Below are 18765 nucleotides of genomic sequence, written 5' to 3' on the forward strand. Positions count from 1 at the left end.
TCTTTTTAACCTCTTTTTATTTCCAGTTTCCGCCATGCACCAGAGATTGTTTGAGAGCAGGAGATAAACTATTTCACACATCCCAATCTGCATCAAGAAGTGATAATGGCAACTTAACTATCTTGATTCCCTTAAAATTCAGACTTAATTTCCTCCATCACACTCTTCATTCTACAGATTTTTCTTTAGATTTCATGTCTATTCATTGAAATACTTCATAGTACTGTTAGCTTTATGTCTCTTAAGCCAGTTTTCTCATACCTATGTCATGTTTCCCCTACCCTCACCCAGCCTCCCAGCCAGTAATCCTGTCTGCATGTTGTCCAGCTTGGCCCATCATAGCACAACAAGAGCACACCCAGGAGTTAATCTGGATCATGATGGTAATTACTGCCAGGGTGTCCAGCTTGTAGAAGGGTATTGTCTACATAGGGAGGAGTTAAGCCGGCAGTTCTACCCACTGACCTTGGAGAAAACCAGGAGGGTGGGAGGGAGCTGAGAACCACAGAGAAGGAGGCATTAGCACACTGACAGAGTTTCAGCACTGCAGATCTCTCGCTCTGTCTTCAGCTGCTCCAGCTTTCAGTCTGTCGCTGAACGAAAGACAAGCAGAGCAGGGAGGAGGACGAGTGTGACAGAAATCCTTTGACAGATGAGAGAAGGGGATTTATGCCCTTTTCGCTGGTCCCATTGCAGATTTTGGAGGCACTTGTGAGAAGACTGATATCAACTTGCTCTTCATTGTGAGTATTTGTATGTGTATGTGTGTGTGTGTGTGTGTGTGTGTGTGTGTGTGTGTGTGTGTGTGACAGTGGGTGTAACGAGAGTCACATCTCAGGAATTTCTAGATGCAATGAGGAGAGTTTCTCAACCAGAGGAGCAGAGAGGGTGTCCTTCCACACTGTTTATTTTTTACGCCAAGGTATGTGCTCTCTTGAGGCCAACTGCACTTGCTGCACTCTAGTTGCAGAGATTTGAGTGGTGTCTGTACATCACTGAATCTCTCTGTGTTCATACTTGGTCTCCATAGAAGGTGTTGCTCCTTTAAAAGACTGTCAGAAATCTTTGTTTTGGAGATGATGAACGAGCAAGCAGCTGACAGCCTGCGGTGGAACCCAGAGCAGCTGTATGTATTTGTTGCAGTGGTCTGGCTGTGGGAGGATGTGGTCCTCGCCCTCCTTGTTTACCACCATTGCTTTTCTATTATGCAATTCCCCGCATGGTGCACTCTTACACAGCATCAGACCTGCTTCTGCTGTTGCTGCTGCTGCTTTGCTGCTGCTGCGTACAGTGTGAATCAGTGGCAGCAGGACTACTTGGCACACAGTGACATTGCAGCATCTTCTGCAGTATCCAGCTACGGCACAACTGACACTGTTATCACAAGGATGTCACTTCTTTCTTTTAGAGATTTTCAGTTGGCTGTATAAACGTGAACATCTTGCTGTCCCTTTAATTTTTCCAGCCTACTGATGATGTCTGCAGCTTGTTTTTGTTTTCTAAACACCACCACTTCCCCTATTGGTACCTTCTCATATCATTTAACCTCCAGCTCCTCCTCAACCAACCATTGCAGGTTATCTTTGCCTTGTAATTGGGTCATTTCCCCATTTCCCTGTCTGACGTTGGCTTCTGGAAACGCAGCAATGTGGAGAGGCAAGGTTATCAGAGGTTGATTTCTCAGCCGAGGCGACATAAACGAACACTGCAAAGAGAAGGCTACATTTTGCTTACATGTGCGCTCTGGTCGTTGTCAGAGAGGACTTCCACCATCATCTGTTTTCATAGCAGATGAAGAGGCAGCTGTGGAACAGAGATGTGAAGGCTGAAGTAGGGTAAAGAAAGCATTTCTCATCCAGTGGCTGCTGCTGTCCTACATTCTCCTGCATGGTACAGAACTGTATTTTATCCAAGTTTAAAAGGAAAGTGGCTGCTTTAGATGCACCATTACGCTGTGCTGCATCAAGTCAGGTAACTCATGCTTACACAAACTCTTTTGCCTCTTGTCACCAGTAGACAGACCCTGTCAGCAAGGTCAGAGAGGCGGGTTATCTGTTTCTCCCTCCCTCCCCACCAGGCTCTACTGTATCAGAAGACACAGTGTGATATTGTGTAGTGAACTGTGCAGAGTAGGAGGCAATGCTCATGTGATGTTCAAGGGGGAGGTGAATAGCTGTCATTCATAACCGTTTGCTCAGCAGCTGCCCTCTGCTCCGACTTCAGACACTGATCCTGCCTGTCAGCTGCTGCCAGCCGTCTTCCACAGGCCGGACTGTTGTCCCCTCAGCCACAGAAGTTCAGATGTGAAACATGATTATTTTGCCTTTAATAGACAAGGCGGAGCGGCTATGGCATTATCACCATAAAATGAAGAAAATAGACAGGGTACACCCAAATTAAAAGGCTGAATCTGTTATTTCTGAACAATAGTGGAAGCTTTTCTATCTATTTCTTAAAAACCAAGACAGATTTTATAACTCAGAAAGTTTTGGGAGTCATTTTGAAATGCTTTGCTATCTTTTATTTAATTTTTTTGTTGCTCATAGTTTTGTAGTTTAATTCAAACCCAAAAGAAGACACCCTTTTAAGTAAAAGTAAGGCTGCACATAGTTCAGCAGCCTTGGCATTTTGTTCAACTTTACAGAGCTTCCCGGTATGCCACAGCTGATCCTCTGACAACATTAATCTCTGCTGGCAGACTCTGGATCTCCCTGTACGCCTGTCCTACAGATCACAGCCTCTGGATTTTTTTCATTGCAGTCAGCAGCAGTGGTCAGCAGGCCAGGACAAGCCAGGCGTGTGTGTGGGGAAGGAGAGTGAAACCACTGAAAACGTCCAGCCCTCCTTTATCTTCTGCCAGAACTGCAGATTGCAGGGAACCACAAAACATGAGTGAACAATACAGATGCTAAAGTAAATGTCAAGGGGCCAGACATGAAAGGGAAGTAAAGGACTATTCCAAATTTGTTATATGTCCATATGAGCTTCAGAATTGGTGGATTTGGTTGTGAATTGTCCGGAATATGATCAGCAGGTAATCCTGTTAAGCTATTATTTCTCTAATAGCTTTGTTTTGCTGAGCAGATGGACCCTACAGGGGTGTATTTTGTCTTGTCTGGTTGCTCTTTGCTGCTTCACGGTTGATTACAAAAATATCCCAAACAGTACTTTTTCTATCATTTTTGTCATTTAACATATTGGCTGTTAAAACACATAGAAGAGATTTTTATTGTTGCAGCACAAAGTATATTAACTGCAATCCTTGCAGACTGATGGTGGAGAAGCTGTAGCTAAACATTGCTCCATAAATAATCACAAAACATGCAAATGTATCCAGTGGAATTCAGGGAAGAGCCGCACAATCCAGAACTTTTTGATTCATGTTGCATGGAAACATCCTCAGCATCTCTCCCAAGAAGAAATTCAAGTGTCATTTAAAGAATAGTATCTTGCTTCTGTGGGTGATTTATGAAAAATCCATCTTGCCGAGCAGCCTTTTACTGCTGTTTACTTTCTGTTCCTACTGAGATGGGAGATGGAGTTTAGCTGACATCATCAGTAAGCATCAGCGTAATGAAGTGGCTGCTGTGCTCAGCATCCACTGAAGGACAACTGAATAAATACAGAGGGAGGGGAGATCATGAAAACTTACTGAAACAAATTCATTTCTATGTTAACTTTCATGTGAGCTGATTGTAAAACATGGTTTCCATTAACAATCTGAGCTGAACCAAATCTTTCGGGGCAGTAAATTTTGCTAACACAAAATCCACGAGTTCTTATCTGTATATTTGCCAACATGAATATGAAAGGTAACAAGAATAATATTAGTATTTCTAACTTCTGCTCAACACACTGATTCAATTTTTTGTGGTATTTATTTAAGCTGCCAAGAGATGCTGTTGCTGTTTAATCTCTCCCTCCTCAAAGTCACTCATGATTTTTATAAACGTGCAGGAATGAAGTCAACGTCTCCACTTTGATGCTTAAAGCAAAGATAGTGGCCATAAGCCTTGAAGAAAGTCAGGAGACAGTAGGGAAGAAAACAAAGTTTAAGGGGGCTATTCAGTTTAATTCAATTCAATTTTGCTTTATTTGTATAATGCCAACTCAAAACAGCATCCTCTCTCAAATCAGTTCATCCAACCAGTGTTCATAGAAGCCAGTTCTTAATAAATAGCAACCTAGCTAAGGAAAACCAACAGATCCTGAACTGCATGGGCTCAACTGGGAAGGAAAAAAACTCCCTTTTAACAGGAAGGAAGATCTTCAGGTAGGACAGCCATCTGTCTCGACCAGTCAGAGGACAGGAAAGAGAGACCAACACTGCAACTTTTAGCCAGGAAGACCTGCTGAGAGAGAAGAAATACAAGATAATGATGTCAGTACTGTCAGAAGTTATAAATGGAAAATAAAGAAGAAAAGGGAAGGAAGTGCTCAGTAACTGGGACGTACGTCAGCATTCTAAGCTATGGCGGCATAACTAAGGGATGGCTAACCACCCCTGACTATAAGATTTATAAAAAAGGAAGGTTTTAAGCTGTGATCTTAAAGGTGGAGAGGGTGTCTGCCTTGAAACCAAACTGGGAGCTGGTTCAATAAGAGAAGGGCCTGATAGCTGAAGGTTCTGCTTCCCATTCTGCCCTTAGAGACTTTGGAAACCACGAGTAAATCTGCAGCTCTAAAAGTGAGGGAAGCCAATGAAGAGAGGCTAAGAATAAATTTTTTCATTTAAAGAAACGTCCCTTTCCTTAGGCTCAAAGCAAAAGCTTGCTATCAACAATGTGGGTCGATGTTTAATTATGAGCTGGATGTTCAGCAGACACATGGGCACCATATGACCATGAGGTCTGACTTCTGGATCAGGTTTCTGTAACAACAACAGATATAATAACTATTAAAACAGTAACACACAGGCCAAAAATATCGTTAGCTACTGTATGCAGCTCCTCATGTGAGAACAATTGTACATGTCAACCAGTTACTGAAGAGCTTTTTTTCTTGGTGGTGTAACAGAGAAAAGCACATGTGTTGTAATTAGATCCCATGTTGGAGAAGTGTGGCTGCAGTAGATCTTTGCTGATGAATGTGTGTTCCGCTGCTTCTGCGTTGCTTGTTTAACGTTCTGACTTGTTTCAGATGTAGGCAACATTAAATAGGTTGGAGGAGAGTGCAGCCTGAGAAATGTGGCTCCTTTGGGTGCAATTAAACACTAACAAGAGTCCATTTGTGGATCTCTGGTAAATATTTTCATTTACTTTGTAACATAGCTTGTTTCATTCCAGGTGAAAATATGTTAGTTTTTTTTTTTTTTTTTTAAGAATGACAAGCAGATGTCTGCAGCTATTATAAAGTGCATGTGTCCAAAATTTCACAGATGTGAAACAGTTCACCTGAGGTGTGAACACGGAGTCATTATGTCTGAGGAACAAAGACTTTTTATTGTTTTATTTCTACAAAAAATAAAAAATATCATTCTAATCTGGCTGTTGCGATGGATGTCATTAGAAGAAAAAAAATAAGAATCTTGTCTTTTTCATGCTTCAGCCAGTCCTAGAGAGCAGCATTACATAAAACATGTAAAAATATACTGAGGGTGAAAATTTGGCTAAATTCAAGCAAATGTGCTACTTTCCTAAGATTAATTCTGGTTTTTTGTTTGTCTAACTTAGAAACTACATTTGACTGTTCTCATTGAAGCTGCAACAATCAGTATTTAACATTAATAATAGATAAAATGTAAGATAATGCGGTAATGTAAAAGTGTTCACTCGGAGCAACAAACTTGGCTGTGCTTACCGCGGAGTGCAGCTAGCTGTGGGAGGTGTCATTAGCACATAAAGGATAATTAATATTGTAAAATTGTATTTGTATATTAATTATTAAGCAAATTCTCAGCAACTGCACATTTGGATGACTAAAACCAGGATCACCAAGCCCTCTTTCTTTTTTTTTTCTTCTTCTTTTTTCTGGTAACGCGTGCTTAAAGGCCCCATGCCAGTCCGTGGCACCACTGGTTAGGAAAACCACATTCATAAGAGGAAAATATCCACACATAATGGCAACTGGGAAAAGGGACAAATCTGCTATTGTTTTAAAGGACACAAAAACAGGCTATTGCATGATTTTGTATCACCCTGGACTATTTTTGGTGTTAGTGCCATGACTGGTGATGGGATAGAGGGACCTACAAGACCTCATGAAATGGAATTAACACTTTTCTTTCTTTAACTGAGAGTTTCTTTGATGTGGGGTTGAACAGTTTATTGTCTTTTGTGTCTTGGTCAGCACACACTTCAACACACTTTAACACAGACTTGGCCACAAATGTAGACGGCTTTAATAACAGCAGCTTTTGTGTATATGTGTGTCTATAATGCCCCAACAACAACTAACCTGAAATTTGGTTTGCAGCAGGTTAAACATATTTTATGTGCATGCATGTCACAGAATCAGATGGATCATTTCCACAATTGAAGTCTAATGTTTGTAACCAAATAAATAACACTATTTTCTCACTTTTTGTGGAAGCAACCATGTTAATTTATGCAAAATAAGAGAGCAAATGTTTAACGTATCCTCATCAGACCAGAACATTTGGTGTTACAGTACTAGGCAGCCCTTTCAGACTCCATCAACAACGCAGTCATTTTACTTCTGTCTGCAGGCTAGTTTGGATACAAAAGCTACCCGATAATACTTAGGAAGTATAGAGATAAATGTATCATCATCAGTGTGAAGGGGAAATCCACTCCACAGATTGTACTGTAGATAAACCAGGAAAAAGTAAAGACCAAATCACACGATGAAAACTAACTGAATTTAAGACAGGTGTGGAAAATATTAGCTGCTGTGCATCTGATGGATGTAAAGAAATGAAGTAATTTGTGATTATTGACCACGTTGTATTCTGCTAGTAATTTGTCAAGGCTGAGTTTGCTTCTTGTCCCAAGGGTGAAAAGCAAAAAGCATAAATAACATCAACCAAACAAACAAACCAAGAAAAAACAAGCAACGAACACAGCTTTACATACATGTTAAATGCTTTTCATGCTGACATGTTAGCAGGAATTTTTCAAGGCGTGACAGGATTGATTCTTGTCTGTCTGTTTCATCATTATGAACCAACCTTTATATGAGGACAGGTGGACAAGCAAACTGCTGAAGTTGGTCAGCAGAGAGGTGGAAAACAAGATACTTAGGAGCAAGTTTCTCACCTCTACACATAGACAGGCAGGGGGGTGATGGCACGAGGTCAGACTCGAGGGCAGAAATTCATAAATAGATCCAACACACATTCAGACGGATGACTAATAAATGCACAGAGAGAGAGAACGAGAGAAAGAGAGAAAGAGATGGGGCAGAGTCCAAACTTGACTTAGGTCTTCGCTGCACCTGTTCTCCCAGACTGGGACCAACTTTCAGACTGACAGACAGACACAGCTTCTCCCAGCTAATAACAGCAATTTCTGGTCATGTGCTAGTTGTAATAGAGAGATTTGATATTACAAACACACTGCTAACAAAAGTGAAAGTTAACTGTTTAAATTAAAAAAAATACTTTTTTGTCAGGTTACATTTTTTAATTAAAAACATACCCCCAAAAATACCCACACTGAATTAGGAGAAATTCTAAAAATGAGGTCACTTGCAACCTTATTCATTGCATCCAGATATTGTGGTTTTTTTTGGTTTGTTTTTTGTTATTGTTTTTTTTTAGGAAATCATCTTTTTTCTTTTTAAATCTAATCTGACTTTTCTGTCTCTCTCTGAGTCTTGAACTGGGCCTCTTCATCACAACAGTGCAAAACAAATACTTAGGTAACCTAGTAACCATCCTAAATGACACAATGGACTAGTGGGCTTGTGCATAGACTTGTCAGAGAACAGTTGTTGTGGAAATTTATTCTGCAGACATAAAAAGTCCCTGATTAAAGCAAGGCTGTCTGACAGGATGGGGATTCCAGTGGGACACTCGGACAGACAGAGAACTGGGCATGAGCGGCGCTCAGCAGGAGAACAGGAGGGATTGAACAGAAAATAATGTTCATTCCATTTTCATAAACCTCTTCTCTGCACTACCTTGAACCATTTGAGCTGCAGCCAACCTGCCGCATGGACTGTGGGAATCTTCTTTCCCTTTGCTGTGTGTAAAGTCTTACTGAGAGTTGTTAAGGACTCTTGGCTAGACTGTGTTTTTTGTTCTTGCTCTCAGTAGATTTCTCCTTAGTGAGGTGAGAACTATAACATTTATCTGTAAAAATCTCAACGTACCTGCTTCTGGTTGTCCCAGTTTGGCCACAGACAGGCTGTCACTCAAGCACTGAGAAGAAAATCAGATATCATAACATACGATGAGGAAACTTTACTACAGGATTTATAGTCGCCTAAGTCACTGTTCACTGGATGAGAAAATTATGGGATGCCTACTCCGGCTTAAGTGATGTTGTTCTTCTGGGTAATTTCCAGTTGTGTCTACAAGATATACACTGTAATTATATTTTTGTGCATTCGGTCTGGCTGCATGCCAGTGTTGCCTCTGTTTGACATGTGCTGCATATTCAGTTAATCTGCCTTGAAATGTTTTGGAAGTTTAATTTCTCCACCAATTTATTTGGTGTAAATGTTGAAATGACTCAGTGGAATAATTCTTCAAAGTTGGAATTTCTTTAGGAGGCAATACCAGAAACCTTCCCCTTCATCTGTAAATAATAAGCTCCACAGTTTACAGAAATAAGGGGGCGTGATGGAGAGAAAACAAAGACGTGAGGTCACAGATCTGAGCTGATGTCAGGATGAGAGCTACAAGCCAAATGTGAGTCACTCTCACATGCGCATGAGCACATCTTCTAATCCTCAGACAGACACGCTCAGGCCTTACCTGAGAAAAATTAAATGCAGAGGTTTGTTTGTATGTGTGCCACTGCAATGGCTGCCTGTTCAAGCTATATGCTGGGTATCTTCTTTCCCCCTGAAAAACAAACAAAAGGACAAATTAGATTTGTATGAAGACATTTGTTCCTCATTTGGAATATGTGGTACTTTCAAACATAGGCCTATTGTTATAAAGTTTGAGGGGGCGATATTTAAAAAGCTAGCTAATAATCTGAACTGTCCCGTCTGATGATGACAGTGAACATCATCACATGGTCTTCAGACTGAGCAGAAAAAAAAAACAAAGCCTGACATGCATTTATGTATTTTATATGGTGCTGTTTATTTAAAATCTTGTGTATGTATGGTCAGTAGAGGTTGCGTCCCTGCTTCACCAAAGACCTCATGATGAGCTAAGGCTGTATCAGGCTGTGCAAAAAAAGTGGCCATGACACACTCCATGAAAGGCCTCTTAAATGAGCTCCTGGTTCAGCTCTGGGATTATGAGAATAGCTGAATTCCGAGGTGATTTTCTCATCTCTTTTACATTAATTTAGGAATGACATTTTGTACATATCTGTTTTTCATTACCCAGTAAGCTAAATTGGGCTGTGAGTTTGTTTGGTGTATCTGCTGAAGTTTTTTAATGGTTTGGATGTTTCAGCCACATGGAATCTGTGTTTTGTGAACAAGAAAATACAAATTTTGAAAACCATATTCCAAAGTGTATTAATATGAAAACTATATTGTTTGTTTTCATGTTAACAACATATATGCATCTTTCCTAAACCGATGATTCCATAATCCCTCCTGTACAAGCCTTCCATCACCTTCAACAACGATGCTGCGGAAGCTACTGAGCATGGCTGTTTCAGCAACTTATTCTGCTCAACACAAATGTCTTCATTAGATTCAATTCTCTACCATATTTCTCTTCATAAGTTTATTTAGATCACAGGTGTTTATCTTTATGCTCTATGCCTTATTCTCTGCTTTTGATGAGTTTCTGTGGCAGTGTTACTGCAGCACATACAGGCCTGACACATACAACAAGTTTTTTTGTAGTTTTGTGTGGGTCCATACATTTTTTAAAACATTTCCATCTTTACAAAATACTAAACAAAATCCGTTCCATCTCACAATGGATGCAGCCTTAATGCTCATTTATATGCTAAATATGCATTAGCATGCAAATGGAGCCTTCTGTCCTTCTTCTGAATCTTTTATGTGCATATTTTTGGTGCATTTTCAGCTTTCAGCTTAAATTTAAGGTGCACAGTCAGACGTAGCAAACAGAGCAGTACCATTCAGAACCATGGGGGCAGTGTTGCAAAGCATAGCTCACATGCTACAAGCTAAAGGAACAAAGAAGAAGCCACATTTTTGGTTAATGGCCGCACAGTCTTCTGCTGTCTCCTGCTCTGCCCTTTTCATGCCTCTTTCTGAGACTGTACGTTAGCATGACCTCCTCCATTCTTGCCACATTTGCCTTTGTCTGAAAATGACATCAGAACTTTGAGATGCACTGCCATCAAGTGAATTCATTGTCAAACAATGATGCCAATGTAATGCATGGAGTATGTGGGCAATGACAATGTTACTTGCATGTAACTTTCTGCATATTTAAAGGGAGCATAAATGAGCCTTAAAGCTGTCAAACAAATTTGTTGGGGTGGAGCACAAATTTCCTTCTGAAGGTAATAAGAGTAAAGGTGCAGCATAAAAAGTATGTAGCTTATTCAAGTAGCACACAAATATCTCAAGTCATGTGGCCAACTCTCCACCCTGTCCATAATATCTGAATCAAAACTGTTTTTGCATCAGATCTCAGTAAAAGCATTGTATTTTGCTCATATTAGCATATTGAAATTAGCATTTACCATTATGCTAAGTGCTTAGTTTGCATTAATCTAGCATCAGCTTAGCATTTAGCTAGTATGTTGAATGCTCACCAAACATTTAATTAATATCATTATTTTGTAACCATTTAGCTAACATTAGCATATTATTAGCACAACATCAGTGCACTACTGATTTTAGCATTTAGCTCAAAAGACTACTTCCCTTAACATAGCTCTGCATGTCAGGCTTTAGGCTAGTCTTGTCTCATTGCACTTTACAGGACAGATCATGTGTCTGTTGGCATCAATAATGCTATGAGGGTGCTGGATCCTTTTACTGGTGAACTTTGAATTTCTGTCAGTCCAGTCTGAGTAACAGTCATCATTTTGCCCCAGAAAATTCCTCAGAATCTGTTAGCTGTAGGTAATGACAGTAGGATTTAGAAATAAGATGTGGGTTAAACCTAATGCTTTATCTGATAAAAGTCGCTCAGCACACAGATCACAAGTGCTGGTAGCATTAAGAATAAAAGGCTTTTTATGTCTTCTTAAGAAGTAAAAAACCAGGGGAAAAACAGAACAAAAGCAGCTTTGTTCTTGTAGTAGATATAATGATTACTTTATCTTCCCATGTAAAGACATTGGTCTAAAAACCACAGCTTGAGGTCTTATTTTCAAACCATGTGATTTTATGCAGACAATACTTCTCTGATTTCCTGATGTTTGTTTTACATGATTGTTGGTGGTGAACTTTCAACAGCAGTCGTGTGTTTCTTTTCATGTGGATTATGCTTGGAGGGCAAAGGAAGCTGCTCTGCATGAAGTGCATCAGAACTCACAATAAAAACACTGCTGTGAGGCTATGCAGTTGAGAGTTGAGGACGAGCCCAAGGGATGGGATCCTTGTTCTTCCAGTCTTTGTGTCCTGGTTGTTCATTACAAGCACTCTTTGTGCCAGGGGGAGATCATGTGTCACAATATTTGAACAGCTGCAGACGACTGCTCTCTTTAAACACTGCGTTGGCCAGGAATCTGGTTTGATAAAATAGACTGTGAGAATTTAGAAGAAGGGAGCAGTGAGCCATACATAGTAGAAGTCAGCAGAAGAAGCAGGTACAGCATGGATGTATGAATGAAACATACGTCACCATCACAACTTATGTAATTACAAATAAACCAGCAAAAGAGTGACATCTGAGAATCAATCTGCCCTGGGTGTATAACTCATGTCTAATTGGAGTGAAATCAATTTGCTGCTATTAGACACCATTAATGGATTGTGCCTGGAGATTCATTGACAACTTCATCCAATCTGTCACTTCTGACCTGTGTCATTAACCTGAATCTGTCAGTATGTGGACATCAGCTTTTGCTTTGGTGTCAGACTATTACATAAATCAGATATACACCTTTTTCTTCTTTTTTAAAACCTAGTTTCTTGCTGTCATGCTCAGCCTCCAGCAACAAAACTAGCTGATAACAGCTCACACAAAGCAAAGACGCAACAGTGTGTCTTTGTGTATAGAGCATGTACTGGTTACGCATGAATACAGATGTGTTACACGTATGTGTGCATCCATTTGTGAAGCTGTATGGTCTCAGTGTAACACGTAATGGTTTCTGTCTTTAGGCAGTGTTTGTCAAAGTCAAGTTCAAAACACAAACTACCCAAAGTGCTATACAAATCTACAGTCTGATAGTATAATAGAATAAGAATAAATGTAAGGTAAGGTAAAAAACCAAAACAATACAAAAAAAAAAACAACAAATTCATAGGAATAGGATAAAATAGCACCTAAAAACACGGCCAGAAGATAAAAACAAATTACTTTCCAACAACTGTATTAAAAGCAGTGCAAATAGCTGTGTCTTTAAAAGAGATTTAAAATGCTTAATCATTTGTGCCAATGTGAAATGATGGGGATGAGCGTTCCAGAGCCTTGGCCCAGCTACAGAAAAGGCTGTGTCGCCTTTTGTCTTTACACGGGTTCTTGGTACAACTAAAAACAGCCAATTTTTAGGAATGTGTTTCTCTGATTGAGATATGCACAGTTAAAAGCTCTGAAAGGTAAGGGTGTGCCAAACCATTCTGCCACTTAAAAACAAACATTAAAATCTTAAACTGGATCCTATAATTGACAGGAAGACAGTGGAGGAGAGCCAGTACAGGGGTTACATGGTCCTGTCTTCTGGTTCCAGACAAACATTCTGGACCATCTGTAGCTGGTGGATGGAGGACTGATCCAACCCATTATATAAAGAAGAAATAAATTAACTGGATTACAGGGATGTATGGTTTCACCTTAGGCGACGACACAACTGAGAGAAACTTGACAACAGAAGATATATGTTTGTTAAATTTAAAAGCACTATCAAAAAAGATATCAAGGTTCTGGTGCTGGTAAAAGACTCCAGTCCTGTTAGCTGCAGAACGTGACCATCATGGCCGCTCTGTATCATGTTCAAGGCTCTACAGACACTGTGACCTCACCCTGTTGTGGAATTACTGAGTCAACATCTGCTCATACTGTAGGAGCTGCAATTAAAATGCAAAATGGAAGCAGAGAAAGGAAACCCTTGTGTTCATATTTAGTTTTTTTTGGCATTTTAAGTTTCCCATATATCATTCAACAAAGAAGACAAAAGCTGCATCTTTGCAGTCAAGGGCAAGAAACAATTAAAATTCAGCTTTCGTCACCATCAAACATCATTTCCCTTTGGTATATGATAAAAAGCTACTTCATCAAACACTATGAAAAGCACTGAATGTAGTACTTCTTAAAATCAAAGAGGAGCTTACACTACAGAGTATAAGTATCAGGAGTGTCAAACATATAGCTCGGAGGCCAAATCTGGTCTGCAGGAGGAATTTAGTGAATAACAAAATGATATACAAGACATAAACTGCACTACATAGACATGGAAATGTACAGGTATGTAAATAACCTTAGAGAACTTATAACTTTAGGCAATTATTCTAATCATAATGTGAAATATATTTTTGGTTCCACAGATGTTTTGTCAGTCCATTTTGATTTGTAAGTTGTTATCTACATGTAAATAATAAACTGAGGCAAAGTATTGTTGAAAATGCACTTATTTTCCTGAAGAAGTTTCAAGTTGTTCATCATGTTTTCTAAGGGAATAGTTCAGTTACTGGTCTTACTGGTCTGGCCCACTTGAGGTTAAATTGCGCTGTATGTTGCCTCATGAACTAACATGGGTTTGACACCCCTGATCGCTATATAAGGTATACGGTGGTGTGGTGGTTAACACCGCAGCCTCAATGCAGTCTCACAGCAAGAAGGTCACCGGTTCGAATCTCGGCTGGATGGAGGTTCGAACCTTGAGAGCGTTGGAGTTTCTGTGTGGAGTTTGCATGTTCTCCCGTTGTGTCTCTCCTGGTACTTCGGCTTCCTCCCACCGTCCAAAGACATGCATGTTAGGTTAACTGATAACTCTAAATTCTCCCTAGGAGTGAATGTGTGTGTGAGTGGTTGTTTGTCCCCTATGTGTTGGCCCTGCGATGGACTGGTGACCTGTAAAGCTTACCTGCAACCCTTAAAGGACTAAGCGGTTCAGAAAATTAATTAATTCATTCATTCATGAATGAATGAATGCATATCTTAAAGACTGGAGATTAAAACTAAAGTTGTGGTTATCAACAACCTAAGTGTGTATTCACACCAGGATAGTCTGGAGGGATTCCAAAAATAATTCACACCTTTATTTGGTTTGGTTTGCTTTCACACTGCACACAAGTGAACCAAACCACCTGGACGTCATGCAGTTACAACAACTGCTCGATAATCCCCGAAACAACCACTGACATTGAGTTCTCTTCATGAATCTGTTGTATATTTTTGTGTTTATCTTTACTCATTTTGTGTCATATTACATTGTGAGAATTTTGAGGGTCTTCAACGTAACAAAGCCCAGAGGAAAATGTTCTCTCTTACGGAAAACACAGCTCATCAACTAATGGTTCACTTATTGCCCAGACTTTTTTTCCTTTGCTTGATGATGCCACAAGGAAACAATTTTGCACACCACCTATTTATTTGCTAGTTTTGTACACCTCAAACAAAGAATGAACAGTTAACTCACACCCTATCTTTTTTTTATCAGCTAACGCCTCAGCTTTGTTATGAAAAGGTACAAACATGACTTAAAGGTGACTATAGGCCCTAACTAGACCTGTGACGTGCCTAAAACAAATCTGTTACATAGACTGTAAGAGGAATGCGTGCAGCATATGATTAATGTTCTTGTTCTCTGGTACATTTACATCATAATGCCTTCCAGCCACAACGAGTTTATCCTCATAGCGTGATGTTATTCATCCAATTAAACCACGTATTAAAATTAGGATGCAATGATCCATTTCCCTTTGTCCTTGTGTCTAGCATGTTTTTTTTTCTCACAGTAGTTCTTAATGTTTGATTCATTTAAATGGAAATTTCCCATTTAGAATTTCCTCTGAGGAAACAGGATACAAAGCCATTTATGAGCTGTCAGAATGGGTGGGACAGAACCCTGCTGACCAAAGTTTACATCTCCACCCCTTTTACATGTCAGAATCAAAGAATCAGTTTATAGTTTGTGTTGAGGGTGTATGCATTTTTTCTTTAATTAAACTGAAAATTAAAGATGTTTTCTTACTGGAGGTTGACTTATCTGGGATTGCTGAAATGTGTATGATATGTTTTTCTGGTGCTTGTGAGAAGCTTCGTTACGTCTTAGCAAAATTTTCAAATTGGCCAGAATCTTGTTGCCATGGAAACAGATCATGTCTGAAGTCTTGTTTGTGCCAGTCTTAGGGTGAGTGCTGTGATCTGAGCAGACTGCCTGTTGGGGCAAGGTGAGTCCCTCCAGCTCCTCAGTTGGCTTAAATTTTCGTAAGAACAGTCACACACACTCAAAGACACACCCACCAACACACACTTATTGCACTTTTTCAGTTGATTTTGCACAGGATTATTATTAAAATAGAAAGTGCTCTTTGGTATGTTGTACACTGTGCTGAGTGTCACTGCTGATTAGTGCACTACGTGCTGCCTGTTTGTACACAGAGACTGCACATCAGAAATCCCACTAAGACCGCTCACGCATGGCTTTGCCACAGTGTTTTTAACTGTGAGACAGCTTTTTAATTACAGTGTGGGTACATCCTGTAACCACCTTAACTTTGGAAAGACTAATTCCACATATGACTGATTATAACAACTTTTCTTTACAAATGCTTGAGCTTTTTGGGCTCTGTTGACAAAAGAAAAATTAGTCTCAACTTTCTTCTAAATGTGCTGGTTTACCTAAACAAATTTATTTTTATTCACATGTAGTGAATATAGAGACAAATGGATTATGGTTTCATTTGTGCAGGAAAGACGTGTCTTAAAGATTTAAAGACTAAATGATGTGTTGGAGAATAGAAGTGTGGAGAAATATATTTTTTATTGAATTCAGAGCCTTTGGCTGTGGCCTAGTTTCCAATATTAGTATTGGATGTAGAGATGAAATGTGGTTCAGACATCCATGAAGCCATAAATGTGTCCCTATAACTTAAATGATTACTGCCTGAAATTTCCTTTAGCACCACCACAAGGTTTTGACATATGTGGTTGTGCGATAAAGGGCTTGACAACTGGAAGCATGGTATTGAAATGTGCCTTGAAATATTCCCACAAGTCAGCAGCAGTGAACATCTTGGAATATCATAGCAGGAAAAGCATGGATGTAGTGACAGTGGCTGCGTTTCACTACATGTTAGCTCGCCGCTATGATGCTGGGACACTGAAGGAATTATTTCTGAAAATTTGTCTTGATGCTTTTCGTGCTCTGAGAAGACAAAATATTAAGGAAAGCACAGCCCACTAAATACGGCGATCATTGTAGCCTACCCGCTTAACAACAACATGCTTGTTAGCATTAAAAGCTTACTCAGAGAAGTAATAAACCTGAGGTCTAAAGTGCAGGTTGATTAATGCTTTAGGTCTCTAGAATGTAACAGACATAAACTCCATTATGAACCTTTGTGGCAGAAATACAGTAGTTTCCATTTACCCCCCCACCCCCCACCCCTATTGAAAGAAATTCCAGCAAAACAGATAAAAGGAGAAAGGCATATTGTGAACTAAGGAGGCACAGAATATTAGTTATTGGGTTAGCATTATTAGCAATTACATTTAAAGCTAAATGTATTTTACATTTTCACGTCATAGACAAATATTTGAGCGAAAAAATTTGCTGTGTGAATTGGCATTACTTAGTGGAACAAACAGTAAATGGGATGGTACATGTTGGGCTACAAGAGAACTTTACTGTATGTTTATGATGAAGGCTCTGCTGTAACCTCACACTGATGTATAACTGAAGCTTGGTGACAAGGTGGAAAAAAGGTGTTTTTTTCTTTTGACTGATAGAAGCTGAAACTCAATCCCAAAGATCTTGACATATATTTTATTGCTTCGTAACCTTTACAGCTTCTTTGTTTTGTGTTTGAAAAATTTAAAATGCAGAAAAATATGACTGAGTTTATGTAACTCACAAATACCCCTTATATTAAAACTGCTAATCCAATATAGATATCTACTGCATAACCTTTAGCCCATAGAGTCATGACATTTGTAGCCATACTTAGGCTTTAAGCATTTATAGGCATCTCTAAGGATCAGGATGGAACTGGAGATGGAGGGTCACAGCCTTTTGACCCTTTTAACTCATAGGAAGGGCTGGATTTGTAGCCTCCCATGTTAGCAGTTCATGGACACTTTTAAAAGCTGACAGTGTGAGAAATAGGTTCAGCGTGGCCGCACCCTGACCGCTGCTGCAGCTTCAGTCCGTACACAGCCCTGCTCTGAGGTCTCCTAAACACATACAGTACAGTTAAATTTAGACTGGCCCAGACTGACCGTGGACACAGTCAGACCTCCTGAAGTTTGGGCTCATTGTTTGCTCTATCTCTCTGCTTTGGCACTGCTGGCGTCTTTTCACTTGGAAAGTGTTTGTTCACCGACTTGATTCCTGGCCTTGACCCCCTACCACCTCACACACACAGGCAACATTTCTCCTGCTACCCATCATGTTCAGGAGCAGCTGACTGGAGCTGATTTACGTGGTGTTTGTTCAGGGTTAGTGCTCATAGCTCTGGAGGAAATTAAATGTTCAAGTTACAGCACTGGCTGGATTTGTAACCTAAAATACTGATGTGATTCTAAGAAGGCCTTTGTTCAGTATTGCTTGTCTGAACTGAAAGGCTTCATGTTGTGTTTGTCTGTGGGTTCAAACAATTACTTTTTATATAAAGCAGGACATATTCTCAGTAGCCTCACTTATCTGGTTTTGTTGTGTTTTAGGGAAATTTACTGGGAACTGGCTTCATAATTATTGTTTTCTGAACATTTATAGAATTGAGTGTGAGATGAACACTTTTTTTTAACCAATCATTATCCATCCATCCATCCATCCATTTTCTTCCGCTTATCCGGAGTCGGGTCGCGGGGGCAGCTGCCTAAGCAGGGAAACCCAGACTTCCCTCTCCCCGGCCACATTCACCAGCTCATCCGAAGGGATCCCGAGGCGTTCCCAGGCCAGCTGAGAGATGTAGTCTGTCCAGCGTGTCCTGGGTCTTCCTCGGGGCCTCCTTCCGGTGGGACGTGCCTGGAACACCTCACCAGGGAGGCGTCCAGGAGGCATCCTAACCAGATGCCCGAGCCACCTCATCTGGCTCCTCTGGATGTGGAGGAGCAGCGGCTCTACTCTGAGCCCCTCCCGGATCACCGAGCTTCTCACCCTATCTCTAAGGGAGAGCCCGGCCACCCTGCGGAGGAAACTCATTTTGGCCGCTTGTATTCGAGATCTCGTTCTTTCGGTCATTACCCACAGCTCATGACCATACGTGAGGGTAGGAACGTAGATCGACCGGTAAATCGAGAGCTTTGCCTTTTGGCTCAGCTCTCTCTTCACCACCACAGACCGATGCAGAGCCCGCATCACTGCGAATGCCGCACCGATCCGCCTGTCGATCTCCCGCTCCATCCTTCCCTCACTC

General features: G+C 40.3%; 1 protein-coding gene across 3 annotated transcripts in view; it reads left to right on the plus strand.

Annotated features, from left to right (window-relative positions):
• The first annotated feature begins 579 nt into the window (after positions 1-579).
• Positions 580-18765, plus strand: part of mical3a (microtubule associated monooxygenase, calponin and LIM domain containing 3a) — an 84121-nt gene continuing 65935 nt past the window's right edge. Inside the window, exon 1 of one of the 3 annotated variants that reach the window (XM_041996169.1) lies at positions 580-743. The gene's annotated coding sequence lies outside the window, so the exon portion shown is untranslated. The remainder of the gene's footprint in view (positions 744-18765) is intronic. The other 2 variants (XM_041996170.1, XM_041996168.1) reach the window with 2 other exon arrangements.

Source organism: Melanotaenia boesemani, chromosome 10 (assembly GCF_017639745.1).
Source record: "Melanotaenia boesemani isolate fMelBoe1 chromosome 10, fMelBoe1.pri, whole genome shotgun sequence".
Classification (NCBI taxonomy): Eukaryota; Metazoa; Chordata; class Actinopteri; order Atheriniformes; family Melanotaeniidae; genus Melanotaenia; species Melanotaenia boesemani.